The 18,425-nt window shown below is 44.7% G+C and overlaps 1 pseudogene; it reads left to right on the forward strand.

The window, feature by feature from the left end:
• Positions 1–6,816: 6,816 nt before the first annotated feature.
• On the forward strand, positions 6,817–7,567 carry LOC125718452 (transmembrane protein 241-like; annotated as a pseudogene).
• Positions 7,568–18,425: the final 10,858 nt, after the last annotated feature.

The raw sequence follows: 18,425 nt of genomic DNA on the forward strand, positions 1-18,425 counted from the left end.
ATACAATGTCAAAATAACATACCTATGTATTTTAAAAAGAGTAAAATATTTGCAATGTCAGAATAAACTATTTTTAAAAGATGTGACGTGTCCTAATAAGGAAAGATACCCAATCAGAATGAAATACTATGGTTTTTAATGGTGGTAAGATGTTCTGGGAAGGAAAGGTAAGCTATCAGAAAATATACACCTATAATTTTCGAGGGCCGGAACACACTGGCTGTTCGGCGTGTGCGTTGCAGCTGCAGCGCGGATCCGTGTGTTCGGGACGTTCATGAGGTCCATGAAACCCACGCCACTGCTGCAGTGCTGCTACTTCAAGCCCAATCTTTTTACGCCGAGTTTACCTTTCATCATTAATAGAATGTTTGATTTCAATGAATTATAAATGTAATTTATATTTAGTTTAAGCCAAGATTAAGAAGCATTTGCTGCGATGGGCTGGCCCCCCATCCTGGGGTGTTCCCTGCCTCGTGCCCATTGCTTCCGGGATAGGCTCCGGACCCCCCGCGACCCAGTAGGATAAGCGGTTTGGAAAATGGATGGATGGATGAAAGTCTTGGTCCCCCCCAGTGTTGGCTCCATGGCTATAGTCTTGGTTATATTATTATTGTTATTATTAATATTAGTAATAATAACCATATACAGTTAACCCTGTATATTGTGATTTTTATTTACTCTCCATCAGAGCAACAAAGCACATCCTAAAACAACTGTGCTTCACCTAATATTAATGTTAGCAGGCGCCAAAATGAAAATCAATGGTTTCCGCAGCTGTGACCCACACGTCACGCATCCGATGCACCCCAAGGTCCCGGGTTCTGTTTTTCATCTCGGCGCCTGTGTTATCAGATTGGCGCGATCATGCTGCCTGCGTAAGAGGCGCGTCTCAGGCGCGTCACCCGCCTCGTGGCGACGCACCTTCTACACAGTCGGAGTGGTGTCTATTTCACGCCGTAAACTGTCCTCAGAAAAAACAGCCAGTTAAAAAATCTGTTGATATTCATTTTGACCTCATACCTCATTACATAACTGACACCTGTCTATAGGTTCAATGTCTAAGCTACATGTCATAGATACAAAAAAATGTCACGATCCGCACACAAAGAAGACAGGAGCAGATGTGAGGCCAAACCAGAAGGGGTTTATTGAGGGACGGGATGAGGGCAAAGAAAAGACACAACTAATAATAGGGAAAACCACTGGAGCAGACACTAGGGCCGACATCAATGGCCGGACTGGAGAGTACCGAACTGGGAGGCACCCTTGTACATCACTCATGAGGAGCAAACGAGAGGCATCTGGTGTGAATCACACAAGGGCTCAAATGACAGGTAACACAAATGAGCAACTAGGGAGAGAACAAGAGGGGCAGGGATGCAGGAAAAAAGTATAAAAATTAATTATTTTCCTGTATGTTATTAAAGGAGAAAGTAGAGGTTATATATTTATAATGTAGTCAGAGCAGAAACCCATAATTATGCTGATAAGTTAACAGAAGATCAGTAGAAGTGCAGTAGTTTTCAGGTGTGCTCTCTCTGAAATTAACATTACATATAAAATAATATAATTTTATTCTACTACGTCTGAATATCAGCAAACATAAGTTGTCTTATATCTTATTGTCTTATCGGCATAAGTTGTTCTATATAGTCAACATGATGTTTTAGAAAACGTTTTTTTCAGAAAATAACAGGGGTGCCTCTTCATTTTTAAGGGAAAAAAAATTCTCAAACTTAAAGCAAGATATAGACCCAAGACAAACGTACAGCGCATTGTGGTTAAATGGATGATTAAATGTTTATTCAGCATGGTCACAGGCAGTCACCATCAGCTTAACAACACTCACTGATAATGAAGTCTCACAATACTGCAGGAAATTACATGCTGAAATCAGGCAGTCTAGTGGCTGCGTTTGCCAGTAGGATTAATAAGTCAGGCCTTGCCTGCAGGCCGGGTGTCAGATCTGTGGGCAGCTTGTCCAGCGTAGCGTGAAAGAGAGCGGCTGTGATTCTGGGGAATTTAGGGCGGTATAGACTAGCAGAGATTTTCTACTGTACTGGATAAAAGGCTATAAGATGTGGGGGTTGATAAAAGAAGCCCCAGGAGGAGCTTGCTGTAGTACCTAGGAAGTTAATCTGAGTTGTATCAGTAAAAATATAAAATTAGATTAGATTCAGCTTCATTGTGAAAACACAAAATGTAAGTATTCAGACAACATAATACAGTTTGGCATCTAAACCGAAAGGGCAAGAAAGTGCAACAGTGCTAGAAACAGCTGTACAACAAAGACATGCATGATAAATGTATAGCTAATGAATGGACATCTATTCAGTGGTATATACAGTATGGTGAACACGGTGTGGTAAAAATAATGGGTATATATGCAGCGTCTATGATCGCAGTAGCAGGAAAATGAAGGTTCTGAACAGTGTGTATACATATACATGGGGAAGTTTGGGAAATTTTGGAAAGGGAAAAACCACCCCCCCCCATGATCAGTGCCAAAATATACTCAGCCCCCCCCCCCCCCCCCATCCCCGGTTGGTGGCAAATTATCTAATTGGGGTCACTTGAAATCAAATTCCTGAGCTGCTTTTCGTTGCCAGTCCACCCCTAATATACACAGAGAACTTTTAAATAACTGCGATGTGCAGGGGGGGGGCGGCTATGCAGTCCATAGTTATGGGTGGGAGTGGATGTAGATTAGCGGCAGGGTTTAGAGTTCGAAAGCGGTGGAGAAGAAGCTGTTCTTCAGCCTGCTGGTGTAGGACTGGAAACTCCTCTACATCCTTCTGTACATCCTTATACAGTCTGTGGTTTTGGGTGGGAGGTCCTCGATGGAGGGGGACTGGGCGCCGATGATGTGCTGGGCGGTTTTCACCACCCTCCTCAGGACAAACACATCAGAGCCGGAGCAACTGTCACACCACACCGTGATACAGCTGGTGAAAATACTCTCGATGCTATACCAGTAAGAATTGGCCAGGGTCTGAGGTGAGAGGTGGGCTTTTTTCAGTCTCCTCAGAAAGTAAAGATGCAGCTGCACATTCCTGACCAGGGTGGAGGACTTCAGAGACCAGGAGGAGCCCCCAGGAGCATAAAGATGGAGACACACTCCTCCTCAGTCCCATTGATCCTAGTGGAGCTGAGTCTGTAGCCTCTGGCTCTCCTGAACTCCACAATAAGCTCCTTAGCGTCCCTAGTGCTGAAAAAATGAGGGAGATGAGGGGAAAACCCGAAAGTTGGCCAGAGCTAAGCGCTCTCCAAACGACCAGAATGTACTGTAATACACGAGTGACTGGAAGCCTTTCATTACCGATCTCTGTGCAGAGTGACACTTCCCATGCCGCCCCAGTGGGCGTTTGTGCTGATCTGTACAGTTTCAAAGCACAAATTCCCCTGCCTTGTTTCCTCTCCTCTGTGTCAGCCTGGCCCACCAAACAGGAAGCGCCGATCCCCTGGGCCCATACATCAACAGGGTAATGGTCAAAATGCATCTCCTTCCACAGGGAGCTTGACAGAAGAGTCCAAATGTGTCCCATGCAGTGGCGATGTGGGTCGCCGGAAGCGTCAGAGAAGCGGAGAAACGAAAAAGTCCAGATTGTTCCCCTTGTTCTTAGATCACAGAGCATAAACAAGGTCACTTAACAATGAAAGAGACAAAGTAATTTGACAGTCGCCGCCAGACAGGCAGTGGTATGTCCTTTGACAATAGGGTTTGGGGATTGGCATGATGTTGTACTAAAAAGGAAGGGGCCTTGTTGTGTCACTCACAGCGCCGAGCCAATGTTTACCTCACAGAGAGGCAGGGGCACCAAAGTGAATCACAGATGGGGGTGGGGCTAAAGATCTGCCACAGGAATGGCCAGTTCAGACGTGCAATAGCACAGCTTGTTATTCTGTGAATTTTGCTTACGTCAAAGACTTTTATTATTTTTCTTTTGGTTTAAAAATGTTAAATAATGGTGTTATTTTAATCTCTCCTCCCAACTGGACTTCTGGAATTTATTTTTTTAAACTAACCGAAAGGCAGAACTTGCAGAACTTGTTTCATTTGAAACCACTGGGACTAAGAATCCGACAGGAGTGATTTTGTCCAACTGGGGGATGTTGGCACGGCAACAAGCAAGGAAATTGTGCCAATCTTTGCCTCACTTAAGGAAATCTCTCCTGCGGTTTCCCCAGCACATCAGCTTTTGCTGGTGGAAACATCAAAACCGACACCTTTGGGAGTAAGTGTGGGGAGCAGGGCAGACTTGATGTAGAATCACACAATTATCTAATTCATTACCAGCTCAGGTGCCCTTAAAATACAAACCGAGAATCTCGCCTCCCTCCAACCAAGGGACCAGATCTAAAAAATAAGAATGAACTAAAACTACAGTGAAAAACCTCCGCTCTGTGTGTGGAGTTTTCTACCTTGTTACTGTGGTGTGTGGGTTCCCCAGTGAGTGTGTGTGTCTCTTGTATGTGCCCTGCAATCGACTGAGCCTCCCACTGCCCCAGGGGTCTCCACTGCGCCACCACATTACCTGATCAGTTAATAAGAATTGGCATTTGATGTTGTTACATCCCAAGGTGACAAAAAACAGCTTAAGAAAGAGGATCTGAGTTCTGTTTACCACGTTGCCAAGGAAGTGGTTAAGCACTGCGTTGGTGGTTAAAAATAACTGCTATATATGGGGGTTAAACAGAGAAGCAGAATCAGTTCAAGGAAATGTCTTCTGTACAGCTTGTTCTCAGCGACCTCTGACATCATCGAAAGACATCTCTGCTCTGAATCTTGAGTATCGACTTCTAGAAACATATCCCCAACTTTCATCCTTCTTCAGTCGATTGGCATGTGGGGTCAACGTTACCCCATTGCCAATTTTTTTTCTCAATGGCCCATGAGTGACTGGACTTGAGGAAATGGATAGAGAAGCATAGAGCGTAACAGAAAACTAGCTGGTAGTCATACAAATCTTTCAGCCGCTGCTCTAGTCTGCTGAGCTGATCATTGTACATCTCGCCGGGAGCTGCATCCCACACTGAACCTTAGGTATGCTTATCTACCCCGTGGTATCGCACCTATTCCAGTGAATGCACAGAAAACACAGAACTCAGCACAGACTGGGTAATATGTCACCACACTGGTGAGCCGTTGGAGTCCAAACTCAATCCGTGTGTGTGGGTGGCGGGTGACATAATGTGGAATTGTACTGAGTGATGTCATAATGTGGAATTGTACTGAGTGATGTCAAGAGCGCAGCCCAAAATAAAGAGCTTACATCATCAGACAATGAGTTTCCCATGTTTGAAAAAACATAGCTGATGCCCTGTTTTCCCTAGCCCCCCCCTCCTAAGTCCAGGCCCACTGCCTCATACCCCCCCTTAAATACGACATTCCATCCATGTATCCCCATTGTTTGCAAGTAGCAGTTTTTTCTAAGATGGATTTCTAGCATGCATATATATTTCTATTATGTATCTAAATCTATAATCCAGGGTGCTGCTACAGATTTTGGGCCCCATGAAAGCATATCACATTGGACCACCAACCCAGACCAATCAATGTTACAAATTTTTTAGGGTCCCCATCTCTCAGCGCCCATGTCTGTTTCCGCTCATCTGTTTTTATTTGACACCCAACGAAACAGACCTCTGATCATCTGAATGATCAGTCAACTTCCTGTTTCTCCCGGAAAAGCCAATACTAGCTGCTAGTGCTGTAATCTGTCTGCAGCTTCAGTATGTATTCTCATTAAAAATGGTCAGTACATTGTCAAACCAGCCGTCCAACATCAGGGAAGTGCTTACCCAGTTCAGGGTGGCACTAAGCCCGGAACCTCAGAGCATATATTTATGGGTAGAACATGGGGAGAAGGTGCAACCTCTTTACACACATCCAAGGCGGGGGTGTGGGTTCAGTCTCATTGTCTGTGGCTCAGTGGGTTAAACCATTGTGGCTGAAAGCAAAAGATCATTGGTTCAGATCTTGGGGCTTGTAAAGTGATATTAGCATTAGGCCCCTATGCAAGGTCCTTAACTCTGTTACTCCAAGCATTGTCTGATCCTGCTTTCTTTAAAAAAATTAAAATATGCTGTTTTCAATTAAAGTGTCTTAAATGAAAACAATGTGCAGTTTTAAATTAGATTGTACAACTTATATTGTCAACGAATATAGTACTTCCTGTACCCACAGGAAAAACCAGAATTTGTTACCACGATACACAGAGCCATTCTAAGATACGCATTGTAGTGCAGGAAGTTTAATAAAAATATTAGATGAATATAGGAATGTTCACGAAAATGATGAAGAGGAAGAAAATCAAGGGACTGATTTTGGTGCGGATGGTTGGTTTGTTTGATTGAGAATGTGAATGACTGTACCTGTTACTCACACTCTGTCTCATACACTCACCCAAAAGCACGTCCATAAAGAAACTATTCCTGATTATCGAGTCTTTGTGCTGCCTGTTATTTTTGACTTGTTTGTTCTTGTTTTTTGTTCGTTGCACACATTCTCCATCTATCAGCAGTGCCGGGAAACAATAACAATAGGAGTAGGGTGATGAGCAGACAGAGTGATGAACAGACAGGGTGATGAACAGACAGGGTGATGAGCAGACAGAGTGATGAACAGACAGAGTGATGAGCAGACAGAGTGATGAACAGGCAGGGTGATGAGCAGTCAGGGTGATGAACAGACAGGGTGATGAGCAGACAGAGTGATGAACAGACAGGGTGATGAGCAGCTTCTGATCCTGGAGTCCCTGCTGTACCGTTGACTTGTACTAAAACAGGAAGGAAAATTAATGTTATGGTTGCTTTTATGTCGCGTCATATTTCACCAAATATTATGCCCTTTCTGTCTTGAAATTCATGTATCCCACCCTGTTTCAGGGGTGGCAGACATTTGTTGGGAGGGCTGCTCTTGCTGGTCTCTGGGAAGCTGGGATTGGTTGAGATCAGGAGGCTTCTTAGAGCTGTGGATCTTCCCTGGCAGCCTGGGTCCCTGCTGCTTGTGGGCAACACCTATGCTGGATCTAGGGCACAGCCACGCTCGCCCATCCCGATGTTCTTCATGCTGCTGGAGTAGTGACCCATGTGGTGTCAAGGCTGAACTACAAAGAGCATGCAACCCACAGCCCAGTGGCTACTCGTGGGCTGTGATCCACTGCTTATGTGTGGCAGCATACCGAGTGTCCCAGACGCTTCGTATATATAGCCATCTACGTGACCTTGAACTGCAGCGCATCAACTACATTTTCAGTGTTCTGCTGTTAGCCCATTCAACAGGTGACCTTTCTGGTGTCTTCGAGTTCCCCTTCCTGCTGTCCTACAGCTTCTGCCGTGGCCGCTGGGCCCGTGTCCTGCTAGAATTCTTCCCGCTGCAGACCACAGTCAAGCCTTTTCCTTGTAGCACTGTGCTAACTGGCTCTTCGTGGCCAAGATCCTGGACGCCTGCTTGTCTCCGTTTGTCTTTGATATTGTTGTCAGCAAGTCTGCTCTCTGTTGCCTCCCGGTCAGCTACGCTGGAGAGTCACTGCTGAAATATTCAGAGCATAATGCCTCAGATTGATGAGACTTGGCATGGCGGAGCATAGAGAAAATGAGGTAAATGCATTATTATTAAGGGAATTTAAACAATGCGCTGGCCTCCTCGGCTGTGCACTTACTGAGAAGTAGCCAATAATGACCAGCTAAACAGGAAAAGACCATTTAGAAAGTTTCCAGGTCGGTATAGTGCTGATATCCTCTTTATAATAGGGCTGTTACCTGAATGTTTCTCTGAAAAAGACAGACGTGGACAGAATGATATCCCCTGTATTCACTGAATGATATCCCCTGTATTCACTGAATGATATCCCCTGTATTCACCTCTTCAATTAAATAAGTGGTAGTATGTCACATATATTTTATGAATACTGGTGAGTTCCTGTAATTCAGTCTTGAGTTCTTCAGAGATGTACTTAGTGGCGCTACCATATTTGACTGGAGTGCCATCTGGGGTCACAGATATTCTTCTTACAATGTTTTAATAACATGAGCATCCAATATCAGTGACATTTTGCCTTATTAACACAGGAACGTTGTAAAAATGTTATCGGCAGGAAGGAAAACTGGGGTTGTTAAAAAAGGAAAGTGGTTCAAAATGCAAAGAAAGTCACTGGTTTAGCAGAAACTAAGAAAATTTAATTCTATTTTATTATGAGCGTACGTCCACGTGAACTGGTTTGTTGAGGCAAAAGAATTAGGTAACAAATACATTTACGAGTATGTAAGCAAAACCAAATTCATATTTTTATAGCTCAATATGTAATATAACTATGAATGTAGTTTTGCACTCAATATCTGGTATGGGTGAATTTTCTCAGTGATTGAATCGTGCTGGTTGGCATCCTCTACTATGTTCACTGGACCACGGCTTCCTACAGGTTTGTCTTCTGGATGCACTTTCGACACCCTGCTTAAAGGAGGTCACTGGGGCTGGGGGAGGGTTTGGTTGGAGTAATAAAGAAGGGCGCATATTGTCGGGGGAGAGCAGATCTCGGGTAGCGCATCGAATTGCCAAAGTTTACAGCGCGTCAGACAACACAGGAAAACTGGGAGCTGATCCCACTCAGAAAGCTGGAATTTCAGTAGGAGTCATAATAATTTATCACATTTAAGCTGACTGCATAACTGAGAGGACTCAGTAAACTAATGAGTCTGATACCCCTCCCCCCCCCACGCACACACACACACACACACACACACACACACACACACACACATACACAAATTGTTTTGTGTGCCAATCAGGCGCATAGCCAAGGAGTAAAATTATGAATTTGAACCACCCTTGAAATTCAGCCGTCCAGTTGCCGAAATCTATGAATGAGGACTTCCCTGGTCAGTGTGAAATCCCCCCCCCCCCCCATACCTACTGGTAGCATGAAACTTCACTATCATCACAGGGCAATGCAGTGATATGATGTCAGGGATCTACATGGTTACTGCCCCCCACCCCCACATCTCATTGCAGGGTGCAATTTGCATTTTTATATGTTCACATTCGCCGTTCCGTTGGCGTGCGGTAAAGCTGACTGACCACCTGACCTAGGATGAGGTTTATACCATAAAAATGAGAAGAACCTGTGGTCAGCAAAATTACTAGATTACGCCCAAACCTCAGACCCTATGCAGGAAGTGAATGAACAAGTCCAGTCGTGCTCGGCTAAGAATATGCATGTTTTAAGGCTTTTATGTGCTTTCAGGCTTGCTGTTGCACTTAGTTCACTCATCTTTAGCTTTCATATTTCCTGCTTTTTACATTTCTTTCTGTGCTTGCTACTTGCTCCCTCTCATCATGTTCTTTGCCTATCTCATACAACTTTCTCTCACCAAGGCTGTCTGACCCCCTGGCTCCAGGAGTCTGTACGAAGACTGCAGATAAAGGGCCGCCTCAGTGGGGGCAGACAGACACAGACAGACACTGAACCGGTCGTGTGAAACATCTTTTTGTAACATCTTCACTCTCTCTCAATAAACTGCTTAAGCTTGAGGAACCTGCCTCATCATTCGATTCTGAAAGAACGGTGCTAGAAATATTCTGGGTGTGTATGTGTGTGTGTGTGTGGGGGGGGGGGGGTTGTATAAATTACATTTGATGGACAAATGTCCACATAGTGTTGTAAAACCTGAAATGTTCATACTTTTCGGTGCATTTTTCAGGTCTCCTTTTGGATAATCTCATTTTTATAAAAAATCTGTGAATGCAGTCTTGTATTTTGTCTTGTATTTTGTTTGGTTGGGTTAAGGTTAGAGTTGGGTAGGGGCTAAGGGTGTCATGATTTTGATTGGGGTTTCTCCCATAGAAATAAATGGAAGGTCCCCATTTAGATAGGAACACCATCATACACGGCTCTGGAAAATTAAGAAACCACTCCATATTTAAAAATATCATTTAAAATTTGGAGAGGGTTACTGGTGCAGGATAGTTGGTAGGATTCGTACTCCATCATCTTCTGCAAGGCCCTCCCTCATCCAGTTTAAAGTCGCACATCGAGCGTACCTCTCTAAACACAAATTATCTAAAATTTACCCTAACATTCCCGAATGTAACCCAAATGTTTTGTCTCTGCCTTAAACTCCAATCATATTGTGCTCCCTACTTTGACATTATCTCATATAGTTTTAGAAACTGAACTAGAACCTTATCCGCTGTTTGCTATCTTTGGTGCTCCCAAAAACCCTGACATTTCTTTTTGCTAATCGACAGGCTGACGCGATCGCTTTTACTTCACTAAGAGCACAACGCAGATTATTATTATTTTATTAGGCTCCACATCCCCCGTCTGTAACCCTATGGTTGAAGAATCTTATGTTCTTCTTAAAAATTTAAATAATGAAGTACAGTTTGAGGGAAGGTACAAAGAGTTCATCAAAATATGCAGCCCCTTTATTACTTATTTTAAGTCTTTGAAGACTATTGAACCTGATTGAGCCCTTGGTCTTATTATGGGTGCTGCGCCTACCAGTCTTATTATTTATGCATTTAGGAAGGGGGGGTTGGGTATTTCATATTGTACGCTGGTTGCTTTTTTAGGTTATTCCTGATATTGATATTTTGATATATGTGACCCATCAGCGCCAAATTTTGTAAATTTCACCCATAAGACTCATTTCGTGGTGATGGGTCACATATTTCTGTGACACTCCATGTGGAATCTTGAGTTCTGTATGGTGCTGTTTAATAATAAAATGATAAAAAAAGAGCAAAAGATAAGAAAGCATATTGCTTTCTTAACGAATCAGCTGCAAATGGCTTCAAATGCAGGAAACGCTGAGCGACCCCCCGGAGGGTGGAGCGACCACATGGGTATCTCCACCCATTCCTCCTCCTCTTCACATTCCTCCTTTAACGTGCGCCCTGCCTTCGACTGCTCCTCCATCAGCCCCCTGCCATCCCTCTTCCATGGCGCTCCTGCCATCAGAGCAGCTGTATCCTGCAGAAGGTCCAAAGAAGGATCAGATGAAACAGCGCCTCCCACAGGAGGAAAAATTAAAGACCACGATGAAAAAAAGAAGCAAACAGATAAATGCTACCCCAATGGCGACTGTGAATACAACACCGTCAGTGACTCGTCCCAGTGGTTAGCACTGTTGGCTCACACCTCTGGACCCGGGTTCGAGTCTCCACCTGGGTCACATGTGTGTGGAGTTTGCATGTTCTCCCCATGTCGTCGTGGGGTTTCCTCCGGGTACTCCGGTTTCCCCCCACAGTCCAAAAACATGCTGAGGCTAATTGGAGTTACTAAATTGCCCGTAGGTGTGCATGTGTGAGTGAATGGTGTGTGAGTGTGCCCTGTGATGGGCTGGCCCCCCATCCTCACCAAGTTCACCGATGCCATTCAGTCTGCCTTTCAACAGGTGTCCGACACGCGGGATGAGCTGGTCGACGGAGGTCACACTCTGGTACCTGGTGAGTGGATCAAGACACCCCAGAAAGAACCGCTTGGGGCTAAGTGGGAGGGTCCATATCAGGTACTGTTAACAACAAACGCAGCGGTTAAAGTGTGTGGTAAAAGCAAATGGATTCATGCCAGCCACTGCAAAAGAGTGGACTATATTCCTGAGATCTAACACGCTAAGGTGATGCGCTAGTAACCTCTCCCTTAGCGGCCTACGCTGCTGGGGGACAAAGTTACAGACTTTAATCAGCCAGAAGATCAACAACAACACTAGTGATCATCGAAAGTCAAGCACATACACACACAAACATATTGCTTGTGTTTGAGTCAGACTATGCAAATATGTTCGTCAATATTTTTACCAAATTATTTTGTGTGATTTTTTCTGACGAGAGTGATTGATTAATTTGGCTTTTTGCTACCTTTTGTGGTTTACCTCACATGGCTTTTAGAACCTAGTGTAGATCCAAGGCTCTGTCCTGAATTTTTTACAGTTATATCCTGATCTGTCGCTTACTTATTGTAATCAATTATTCATAATGATTCATTGTGTTTTGCTTTCCATAGAATCACAGGGGGACTAAGGGGTTTCCCTAGTTAATCTGTAGTTATTTTCATTTAAGGAAGAGAGAGAGATAAGGTGCATGCACTAATGCAGCACGTTGCCACAGAGAGATAAGGTGCATGCACTGATGCAGCACGTTGCCACAGAGAGATAAGGTGCATGCACTGATGCAGCACGTTGCACACCCACCACACAACAAACCACCTCAGAGATGAGGACACATGTGCTGCCATGCAGCGGATGATACCTCTGCTCCACAATAGTTTGAATGGAATGGAACAGTGTTTTTTTCCAGTGGGTTGGGGTGTCAATTCCTGCCACCAATCCCCAAACTGTGAAAGTTGGAGGACCTGCTTGCAGGGCTGGATGTCGATTAATGTCATACCCAGGAGGAAGCAACTGCAGGTTAAGGGCCTTGCTCAAGGGGCCAAGAGAGGAGAATCACTCCTGGCATTCATGGGATTCAAACCAGCAGCCTTCCGATTAGATAGATCCTTAGTCCGCCAGTGACTGTGGAAAAGACAAGAGAGTAGAAGCGAAGTAGACAAGAGGCTTTTCAGTTATCTTTCAATTTCTGTTGAATAAAGTCTTGCTTCTCTTTTATTGTTTTTTTTTTGTTTGTTTAGTAATTCTAAATAATGATGTTATTTTAATCTGTTCTCTTAACAGGACTTCTGAAACTGAATTTTTTAACTAACCAGAATGGGAGAACTTGCAGAGAAGCTACGTTTGCAACCATCGTGACTGTGAGAATGAAACAGGCGCGATTTCATCCACCTCTAAAGGGGAAGTTGACACAGCAGCAAGCAAGGAAATTGTGCCAGTCTTTGCCTCGTTTAAGGAAACCAGTCTTTGCCTCGTTTAAGGAAACCAGTCTTTGCCTCGTTTAAGGAAACCAGTCTTTGCCTCGTTTAAGAAAACCAGTCTTTGCCTCGTTTAAGGAAACCAGTCTTTGCCTCGTTTAAGAAAACCAGTCTTTGCCTCGTTTAAGAAAACCAGTCTTTGCCTCGTTTAAGGAAACCAGTCTTTGCCTCGTTTAAGGAAACCTCTCCTGTGGTTTCTCCTACACGTCAGCCTCTGTTGGTGGAAACTTAAAAACCGACACCTCCGGGAGTGTGTGGGAGCAGGACAGACTTGAGGAAAAATCACTTGATTAGATCATTTATTATCGGCTCAGGGTGGCATGGCGATGCGGTGTTTCATACTGATGCCTCATACCTCTGGGACCTGGGTTCAAGTGGCCCCCATAACCCTGCATGCTCTCCTTGTGTCGAGGTTGATTGGGTATTAGTACATTGCCCATTGGTGTGCTTGTATGAATGGGTTTTTACCTGCTTTGTGCCCATAGGCTCCAGACCCCCTGTGACCCAGAATAGGACAATCAGTTACAGAGAAGGACAGCTTACCAGCTCAGGTGCCCTTAACAGAACTCTATATAAAACAATACGATGTCAACCTGCATTGAAAAACTCCTGCTTAAGAAAGAGATCTGACTTCTGTTTACCAGGTTACAAAGGAAGTGGTTAAGCACTGCGCTGGTGGTTAAAAATAACTGCTATATAAGGTGGTGAAACAGAGAAGCAGAAGCAGTAACGAGAGCATGTCCAAAGACTTGTGTTAGGACAGAAGGATTATTGCTAGAACACGCAGGTGAATTTAGTCAGGGTGCGTGTCTGTAACCTGACATGAAGGGAAAGTCAATGGGGCAAAACAGACTTAAAAAATCCACTAAATAAATGATATCAGGTTGGTTTTGTTGAGTCAATGTCCTGCATATTCATAAAATAGAAACAAGGAAATGTCTTCTGTACAGCTTGTTCTCAGCGACCTGTGACGTGACTGAAAGACATCTCTGCTCCGAATCTGGAGTATCGGCTTCCAGAAACATTCGGTGGATTGGCATGTGGGGTCAATGTCACCCCATTCTCAATGTGATACAAAATGCTAGTATTTAGCTTGTGGGGATATTTTTCAAGTCCCCACAATATAAATATCAATTTCATACAAATTTGTAAATGTAATTAAAAACTAAAAATGCCAAAAGTCTTGTATTTTGCTTGGTTTCTTATGGTTAAGGTTAGGGCTGGGTAAGGGTTAAGGTCGTCATTGTTGTGTTTGGGGTTTTCCCCATAGAAATGAATGGGTGGTCTTGACAAAGATATGAATACAAAGAATTATACTGAATGATGTCAAGAGCTCACAGGCAAAAATAAAAGGCAGAATCATCAAGCAACAAGTTTCCCATGTTCTCCCTAGCCACCCCCCCCCACCCTGGTCCCACTACCCCATAACCCCCCTTAAATATGACACCCCCTCCAGATACACCCATTGTTCACACGCAGCAGTTTTCTCTAAGGGCTGGTAAACTATTGTCGTGTAGCTATGTGTTTATATAGTGCAATACACAGCTAAAAATGAAGCGGCGTTTCTCTCAGACCAAGCGCTTTTCCAGGGATATCGGCTGCTCCAGCAGCCTTCCATTGGTTGACTCTGTACAGAGTTTTCCGCACGTCGGCTGAGGTCAGACAGAAGCACCTGGTCACTGGGCGAAAGGATGATCTTCCTCATCGACCCCCCGTTCCTTGCTTTAGACCGTGCCTAGAAGATGTTCAGCACATCAGGAAGGGAGCCATCTCTTTTACAGGCAGGTGCTGTTGTCCTGTAGCTGGTGATCGCTTGAATGCCCTGTCACATGCAGCTCGTGTCACTGCTGTCCTGGAAGTGGCTGTGGACTTTCTGGGCACGTGCAGACTTTGCCCCTTTCGTGGCCCGGGACTGTTTGGCCCTTGCTGTATCGAAAGCGTCCTTCTTGTCTGATCTATATGCAGCATCCCAGATCTCCATCAGTGCACGCAGCTCCACAGTCATCCACAGCTTCTGGTTGGGGCGTATGCTGATGGCCTTGAAAGAAGTTATGTCGTCAATGCACTTGCCGATGTAGCTGGTCTCCGATGCCGTGTCCTCCTCCAGGTTGACGTGGTCACCATCGGTTGCAGCTTCCCTGGACACGTGCTAGTCAGTGGCATCAAAACAGTCCGGAAGAGCAGATTCGGAACGGTCTGTATGCTGAAATTAGCATAACAAATATCTGGTCTGAGTAGCCGGAGTGACCAAGCTGGCTAGCCCCTGACCCAGATTGAAATTAACGAACAAACTTTACTAATAAAGCAATCAGCAAATTCAAGAACTCTTTGTGTATATTTTTGTTTATCATGGGCTATGTACAATTGGAAAAAAAATGAAAAGGCTTCGCTTGCCGAAAATCCGCATGGGACTTAACTTGAAATCTTCCGATGCCAAAGTGTAATTTCAAACGCTGTCAATCAAAAAGAGGTGCCGCCCCTTTGACAGATTCTCCAATCACCATGCAGCAGCCCAGTGCCCTGGCCAGCCCACTGCCCCACTTACTCCCAGAGACACTGAACTCCCTTGGAAACGATGCTTTGAAGCATTTGTCTAATAAATGTCTAGCTTTGCTGCCCTGAAATCAAAGCATATTCTGAAGCGCCATTTACACCCGGAGACATTGAGCTTCCCTAGAAATTTTGAAACATTTGTCTGATAAACGTCTAACTTTGCTGCACTAATAACAGAATTGCCATTGAAGTCCAGTAAAAATACTCTTCTGTGGGTTTTATTGGGTATTGCTGTCACCAGAATGTAATGTATGAAAAACAAAATCACATTAAATGACCTGTGAGACGTTTGCGCAGAGTCTGAACAAACGGCCCATGAAGTTGAACATGTTCTAGCATGGTCTTTGGAACAGCAATGCAAATGCAACAGAACATCCATCCGTCACCGTAACCTCTTAATCCGAATCCTGAGAACAACAGGCATAGGCAGGAACCAACCCTGGGCAGGCGCCAACACACTGCAGGGCACACACACACAGGGCCAACTTAGATTTGCCAGTTAACCTACCGTACACACTTTTGGAGGGAACCAGAGTCCCTGGCAAAAATCCACATGAACAGCATGCAAGCTCCTTCCAGAAAGGTCCTACACCCAAACCAGGAAGTGAACCAAGGACCCTCTGGCTGCAAAGCAGCCATGTTAACCACTGCGCCACGCCAGAACTGAACATGTTTGACCAACTTTTTTGTGACCTTCTAGAGGAGGGGGACCTTCCCTTGTAGCATTAAAGTAGTTTATATTTGTTTGTGTGCAGGATAGACAGCGGGGACGTTAGACTGAACAAGATCCAATACGTTCTTCCCCCTGATTCCGAAGTCTGCGTATTGCTGGACTTTAGGGAATAATTTAGGCAACATAAGTTATATTCATGCACTATAAATACCTTCATACTACATTATAATGACTTATACTCAAGCAATAACGTATGAGAAGGAGTGTGGCTTTACTGCAATATATTACGGCTGTGATTCGGACGTAGGCATGAGGCCTCAGGCAGGAATAAAGGGTAAACTCTGGGGGGGCCTTTTACGGAGATAAAAGTGGATACAGACAATAGGGACATAGCACAAGAAGTCCATCCATCCATCCATTTTCCAAACCGCTTATCCTACTGGGTCGCGGGGGGTCCGGAGCCTATCCCGGAAGCAATGGGCACGAGGCAGGGAACAACCCAGGATGGGGGGTCAGCCCATCACAGGGCACACTCACACACCATTCACGCACACTTGCACACCTACGGGCAATTTAGCAACTCCAATTAGCCTCAGCATGTTTTTGGACTGTGGGGGGAAACCGGAGTACCCGGAGGAAACCCCACGACGACATGGGGAGAACATGCAAACTCCACACACATGTGACTCGGACCCAGAGGTGTGAGGCAACAGTGCTAACCACTGCACCACCAGCGCCCTCAGCGCAAGAAGTCATACTTTGAAAACATTTGTTTTATTGGATCGGCAGATTATAGAAACTTCAAATCTGAATCAGATCAAAATAAGGAATCCAGCTTCGTGATTCAGGCCCCTGTTCTCTGCTTAGCTTAGGGTACACCAGTTTAAATGCACTTTATCTTCGTTACTTACATGTAACCCAGACTACCTTAAATACAACTTATCGACCAATTACGTCTTGTGCTCACATGCAGTCAGCCAAGCGCAATAGACTGTTGCAGATACGCTCACAACAGACCATAACAAATGTCTGCGCGATGTAATGTCTTGGCCTGTCTTACATGCACACAGACATGCGAAAGATGCAAACAGCAGCGTAACCAGGCAATGCAATGGGAATGTGGTTCACACATCAACTGTGTAAGAAATGAAGTGTGATGGGCTGCATCAGAGGCGGCAGTTCTTGGGGGGGGGGGGGGGGGGGGGGCGGGGGTAAGTATCACAGCTACATTAACACCTATTAGCCCTTCTGTCTCTGTGAACTGGTAACAAATCGTGCTCACAGAAACGGAGCTTCAGGTTGACAGGCGCCCATGTCTGTTTCCGTTCATCTGTTTTCATGTGACACCCAGCAAAACAGAGCGATGATCATGTGAACTTGCTGCATCTGTAGGAAAAGCCGATACTAGCTGCTAGTGCCGTAATCTGTCTGCAGCCTCAGTATGGATTCTCGTTAAAAATGGCCAGTACATTGTCAAACCAGCCGTCCAACATCAGGGAAGTGCTTACCCAGTTCAGGGTGGCACTGAGCCCGGAGCCTCAGAGCATATATCCATGGGCGGATTAGACACAGAAATTCAGCTAAACCACATGTTCTTGCAGTGCAGGAGGACCTGGAGGAAGCACCTGTGAACATGAGGAGAAGGTGCAGCCTCTATATACACACCCAAGACGGGGCTGCGTGCTGTATCTCATTGTCTGTGGCTCAGTGGGTTAAACCATTGTGGCTGAAAACAAAAAGTCATTGGTTCAAATCTCGGGGCTTGTAAAGTGATTTCACCATTAGGCCCCTATACAAGGTCCTTAACTCTCAATTACTCCAACGAGTGTCTGACCCGGCTTTTATATAAGAAATATGTATACATGCTGCTTTAATAAATACATTGTGCAGTTTTAAATTACACTGTACAACTTATGTTGTCGATGCTTTCAGGAAGACGCACCAAGCAGACAATCGGCAAGCGTAGTACTTCCTGTGTAGCGCTGCGGCCCACAGGAAAAACCAAGATATTACCCCAAGGTCCAAGAGCCATTTTAAGATACACATTGTAGTGCTTGCTACAGGTGGGATGGCAAACAGGATCATATAACACACAGTTGGCCGGAAATATAATCAAAATATAATATGATATAGGAGTCTTGATCGGGAAAATGATGAAAAGGAAGAAAATCAAGAGACTGATTTTGGTTTGTTTGTTTGAGAATGTGAATGACTGTACTTCTTACTCCGGCTCTGTCACCCAAACGCACATCAATAAATAAACCATTCCTAGATCCGCTGGTGATCGTGTCTTTGTGCTGCCTGTTTACATTTGCGTACGCGCAAAATAT

The sequence above is a fragment of the Brienomyrus brachyistius genome, chromosome 22, assembly GCF_023856365.1.
Source record: "Brienomyrus brachyistius isolate T26 chromosome 22, BBRACH_0.4, whole genome shotgun sequence".
Lineage (NCBI taxonomy): Eukaryota > Metazoa > Chordata > Actinopteri > Osteoglossiformes > Mormyridae > Brienomyrus > Brienomyrus brachyistius.